Below are 6,148 nucleotides of genomic sequence, written 5' to 3'. Positions count from 1 at the left end.
AACTTGGACTCATGGGATGCATCCCCACGAGTGCACACATGCGGTTTGCAACACCTCAAAGCAGTGTGAGGCAGTACAAACCGCATGTGGTGCACGTGCAACCTTTTTTTTTTTTTTTTTTTTTTTTTTTTTTTTTTTGACACTGGGAGATCTCAATGTCAAATAAAACTGCTGATAAAAAAGACATGCTCTGGCTGCCAGCCAGGCTCCAAGCTGCCAGATTGCTGCCACTGCTGCCCTAGGAGCCCCCCAGAACCCCAGGTAAGTATGGTGGGACCAGCACAAGTGCTAGCCACAGCCTCCCCTACCCAGGACAATTTGCCCCACACTAACCCCATGTGCAGGGGTCTGTGCAGCAGCAAAAAAAGCAGTGGCACCAATTTCTCCTGCTGCTATGTTTGCTGTGGCAACCACACACCCCTGCATGTGGGGCATGCCCATGGTGTCCTCAAACCAAAATCTGTAGCTCTTAGATTTACATGGGCAAGCTGAGCAGCTGGAAGTTTCATGGCCCCCAAAATATATGGGCACAATTTGGAGTAACTTTGAAAAACTGGCAGATTGCAAAGTGAAGTATAATCAACAAAGTTTCTTTTTGGCAATTTCATTTAATTTTAATCATATAGCTTTCCTCCCTCCCTAACACACTGAACTCAGAGTCAGGCTGTATTCCTCACCCTTCCACAGATGTACCAGGACCGTGAGAAAACAAGACTATGAAGTTACATAACTTATTTATCTGTAAAACATGCACAATACTTGCTCGTGGTGACAGTTGTTTAATTAGCCTTTACAGAGAGGTAGTTAGCTGTGTTAGTCTGAAATCAGGCAGAAGGCAGGGCAGAGTGCACCTTTAAGACCGAGTCAGAGGCATAAGCTTTTATAAGCAACAGATGGCTCTTAAGATCCTTAATAAGGGGTGAAATCCTATGGTAAATTTCCAGCAGATTTAATTGGGAAAGAAACAGAGAATGTTTCAATATAAAATGTCAACTGAAGAAATTCCATGCAACCTAGATTTTTTAAAACTCAATTACATGCTGTTCAAGAAAACAAAATTCTCCAATCATTTCACTTCTAATAAGTGAAAGACATTGCTAAATACAACAGTGATATTTTATATTGGGATTTCAAATATCAGCTAAACTACTAAGGTGTGCTTGCTTGATTTCTTTTCAGTATTTTTTCTCTCTATTTTTTTTTAAGATTTTTTTTTCCTTTTTCCCCTTCATACTCTGAGACCCAAGTGAATAGTATTGTATAGAGCACCACCCAGTGCTCAACCAGAATTTGATCTGATTTCAAACTGCAACTACTTTTCAGCTTTAGGTAAATGTATGCATTGCGTGTTGGAATCTAATGGAGTTCAGTGTTTGGGGTGGTACCTGAATTACTGAAGGGTAGAAAAAAATATTTTCATGTGGTCAGCTTCACACACACTGATGATTTTGAATCAAAATAAAAACTAAGTCTCCCCTCTCCCCCCCCAAAAGTCCTTTGTTTCTGCCAGTAACTGAGTCATCTCAATGTTTTTAATAGTAGGTGTTACTGAACCCAGACTTTCTCTGGTTCCACCGACACAGGTTTTTCAATGAAATTAAAACAACTATATTTTAGCATGATTTGAGCTGTTCTGACCAAAACAAGTTATGGTTCACTGTGGCAGGATGGCTAACTATGATCTCTCTGAGATGAGAGGCTTTGGCCATAGCGTGCATTTTGAACAAAGTTCTAAGATTTCCTGGCTTTGTTCACACTGCCTATGCAAAGCATATCAAATCAAGCTATCCTTTCTTCAGCAATTTTGATGTCTGCTTGCGACTCCTGGTCTCTCTTCTCCTATTTCTCAGCTCTGCATACTGTTTTTAGCTCTTTCAAAATCCTAGAACTCCCCCTTGGAGTCCAGTCTTCAGCAGCAGCTACACTTTCAGCTTTTGGCTGAGCAGCCAAGAGCTGCTGACAATGGAGCAGGTTTAAAACTGGTGACAATGGTGAAAGGGTTAAAATGGTAGATTTCACCTAAGGGGGAAAGAAAGGGTGAACAAGATGAAGATTAGGCTCTATCCCCAATCCATGCAGTCATAACTGAAACCCCCCCCCTCCCCCCTGTTTTTCTTCATTCTGCCTTCCCAAAAGCAAGATGCATGTCTTATTTGAGGTTGTATGGAAAGCAAGAAAATACAGTAGATCTTGACATGGTAAAGACAATACAAAACCCATCAGAAGAGTAATAGGCAATGTACTGGGAGGGCAGAAAAGACTGCCAACAAACACCTTGAACAAACAGAAAAGAACTACAAAAAACAGTAACTTAAAGCAGCAGAGGGATCCTGAATAGAGAAGACTGGAGTGACAGAAGGAACAGGAAAGACTGAAAGACAGTAATATAAAACTATTATAAAATAACTGCAAAGTTATTTGTAGAAGCATGAGGAAGTCTTACACATAAGCAAGAGCTATTGTTGCAGGAACCCTTAGTATTGGCAACTGTATCTTGTTTTCAATCTGCAATTGTACAGCACTGACTACATTGTCAAACACTGGAATGCAGCAGAAAAATACCTTGTACAGTGGAAATTTTCACCAGGGTGTTGCCAACACGACTGGCTTTTAATCACGTCATATTTTCCTGTAATATGCTCTCTCAGAAATTTAGAACGGCCTCTTACCTTCTAGGACTCTGCCTGAGAAGCCTTCATTTTCATGCCTTTTCCCTTCTTTTTTATAAAATACATCATGGACTCTCTCAGAAAGCAGGTTTTATTTAGCTACCTCCTCCCCCTCTCAAGCTCCTGAACTGAAAAATAGGAGGCTTGTTTCTACTGTAACCAGTAATGTTTGTTATAAAGATACTTCCTCTCTACCTCAGTTGTGCTCAGTAGGAGATGGCTGTGTTCAGCTGGAAGGGTAACGGTTTGTCTGGTTCAGCTCTGCTCGATACCTTGTATTAAGGCCCTCTTTCACGAAAGACTTTTAAAGTTCCTACTACGATGTCCTAAAAACCCTCAATGACCATTTAAGTGGCACTAATGAACAGAAAATAGTTTTGAGGAGCTGGTTTACAGGATGTGAGATCTTTTGATTTCACCAATAGCTTTTATCCATGTAAGCAGTCCTATTAATGTTGATGACTACTCACATGGAGGGAAGAGTACTGGTAGAAGAAAGAGGTTATATGACTGGGTTTGGAGAGAGCCTATCCAGAATGCAGAGTGCCTAGTGACCTCCTATCTCTAACTGCCACAAGCTTTCTAGACAGTGGGTGCATCTACATGTGCTATGAATGAGATTGAATAAACTCTCGTGCAATTTACACCGCAGTTTATTGCTCCTGGGCACTGGGTTTACACGTGTGCCTGGGACCACAGCATGTTGAGTTGGGTCAGAGTAGCCCCAGCTGGCAGGGGGCCGGAGGGGTCAGCCTGCCAGCTCAGGGCTGCTCTGACCCGGCTCAACGTGCCGCAGAGGGGCTGGCTGGGGCAGAAGGGTGCTCCAGTGTGGGGCTAGCCCCAGCCAGCCTCATCAGTGTCTACACATGCGTTGCAGTGAACTAAGCAGGTAGTTTACAAGTGTTTACAAATACTAACCTACACAGGCATTTATCAGTTTCCTGAGCCCTAATAGGGCAGCACGTATAGATGCTGAGAATTAATTGCAGAGCTAATTAGGCAACTCCACAGTAAATGTCTCTTATAGATGTGCCCAGTATGTACTATCAATCAGATTCTCCTAATCTACCCAATCCCTCTGCACCATTCCTGCCACACAGAGCCTAACATCTGCCTTCAACAAGAACCTAAAGATTCCCGCAAATGCAAATTACACCATCTGCCACATGCCTCCTTGTGGGACATATTTCAAAGGAAAAAGAGGACAGAGAATCAAAGCGAAGCAAAAAAACCTACTGCAGCTAGCACGTCAACCTGCAGAATACTGCCTATAGGAACACCCTAACAAACAGGAGTGGCACGGGGGACTATTTGTGTAAGAAAATTGCATCAGTTAAAATCTAAAGTTCTCCTTTAAGATGCATTGAAACCACCGAGAGGAAAAACCTTGGTAGACCTCCGTATTTTGATTTCAGTGACACCTGGGCAGTAGAGCTGTGCAAAATTTCACCAGGTGCTTCTTTTTGAAGTGGTTTCGATGCGTTTTGAGCTTGAAACAGAGAAGTCGAAATGAAAAAAAAAAATGGCTTTGAAACAGCTTTGAAATGAAATGAGGGCACTCGAAATGTTTCAAAAGTTTTGAAACGATTCGAGTTTTAAAGCTGGGCTTACTTGGCTTCAGTGCCAGGGCAGCAGCATCCTCCTCCTGTCATCTGGCGCACAGATCCAGGGGCCCGCATCCCCAGGAGGGATGCAGGGCTGTGTCGGACTCCTCCTGGGGGCGCAAGCCCCTGGATCTGCATGCTGAATGAGAGAAGGCTGCCGCTGCCACCTGGGACAGACGGCAGCAGCAATCTACTCCAGTACTGGGCACAGCCTGCACCCAGCACCAGTCCCAGGTGGCAGAGGCAACCTCCTCTCATCCAGCGCACAGATCCGGGGGCTCACACCCCCAGAAGGAGTCCAGCACAGCCCCGCAGCCTTCCCGGGGGTGTGGGCCCCCAGATCTGCGCGCCAGATGAGAGGAGGCTGCCGCTGTCAGCAAGCGTCAGGAGTTGTGTTTTGAACAGTTTGAGGTGCAGTTTCCCAGAAACCTCTACACCTATCTCCTTGAAACTTGACAGGCTTCATGCCCTCAGAAGGGGCTACCATCCCTCCAATTTCATCCAAATCAGGAAAGAAATTACAAAGCTTTAGGCATTTTCATGGGCAAAACCTCGAAATGTGTCGAAACAGTTTTGACAAAATGAAACGGGACAGTGCTTCGAAACAAAATGACAAAACAAAATACTGCCCCTTCAAAACGTCGAAACAAAACGATGATGTTTCGCACAGCCCTACTGGGCAGTGTATAACAGCACCAACTCAGATTGTTCTGACCACTTCCACAATAAGAGTGTTTTGTACCTATTTTATTCAGACTATGAACACAAGGAGCAGGAGTTGGCGGAATCAGGCTCAATCATAAGCAGTGGGGGCAAATATTATTTCGGGGGGCTGAGTCCCGCCTGAAGGCCGTTGCAGGGCCAGCATGAGCTGGTGCTATACACAGTGGTGGAGGAATGGCTGCATGCCAAGCAGCGCTGGGTGATACGAGATGGTGGTGCTCTGATGCTGCTGCTGTTGCTGGCTCCTATGGGGGGGGGGGGGGGGTAACTAAGCCCCATTAGCCCTTGCCCTCCACTACCTATGGCCCAATGTGAATAAAGTATGTTAAAAACATTATTAAATTGCTTTTTCCTCTTGAGTAGATGCCATCTAGGCAGTAGGTGCTCTCTATTACCATAATGCTAAGCAATCTGCAACGTGTCCTCACACAACACTTCTGCTATCATCCCAATAGCACTTCGTTGTCTTGTTCACAATTGCAACCAACAGACGGAAAGACTTGAGGAGTTGAGGCCAAAAGAGACTTAAAAGCGAGAGCCATCAAAAGTCCATTATAAGCACCTAAATTCAAAATGCAGATCCTCAACAAACACCAACTGGAGGCACCTAAACTTCCTAGGCACCTACGTTTCAGGCAGGAGAGTTCTGTATGCACTTAAATGTCTGCTGTTAGGAACATCCACTGGAACAGCGACACTGCTCACAACCGATTGGCTGCCTGTCATGGAGCCCCAGCCCTTGCTGCTGATTGGTGGAGGGGCGGGACGAGATGAGATGACCCACAGCAAGGGGGGGGGGGGGGGGCAGGTATGGTGGGTTTTGTTTTATTATGCAAGCTCTACCCTATTAGGACATTGTTACCAAGCTGTTATTGTAATGTTATTGCTACTCCAGATAAAATGCATTTATCAGAATTTCTTCAAAACTAAAGAAACATTGTTTTTTAAGGGGGTTGTTTCAATACTATGGACACCACTTCCTGCTACCATAATTCTCAGCAAATGAGAGGTAGCATTTGTCATGACCCAAAGGCATGATTTTGTGCGCGCTTCGGCACCAGAATTATCCCCGACAAGTTGCAGCTTCATTGCACGGGAGAGTTTCCTATTGCAGAGGAAAACCCCGGTGCAGGGACGAGTTTCCCGCCTTTC

Source organism: Alligator sinensis, unplaced genomic scaffold (genome assembly GCF_000455745.1).
Source record: "Alligator sinensis unplaced genomic scaffold, ASM45574v1 scaffold66_2, whole genome shotgun sequence".
Taxonomy (NCBI): domain Eukaryota; kingdom Metazoa; phylum Chordata; order Crocodylia; family Alligatoridae; genus Alligator; species Alligator sinensis.
The sequence above is the reverse complement of the archived record's forward strand: the minus strand, read 5'-3'. Positions refer to the sequence as shown.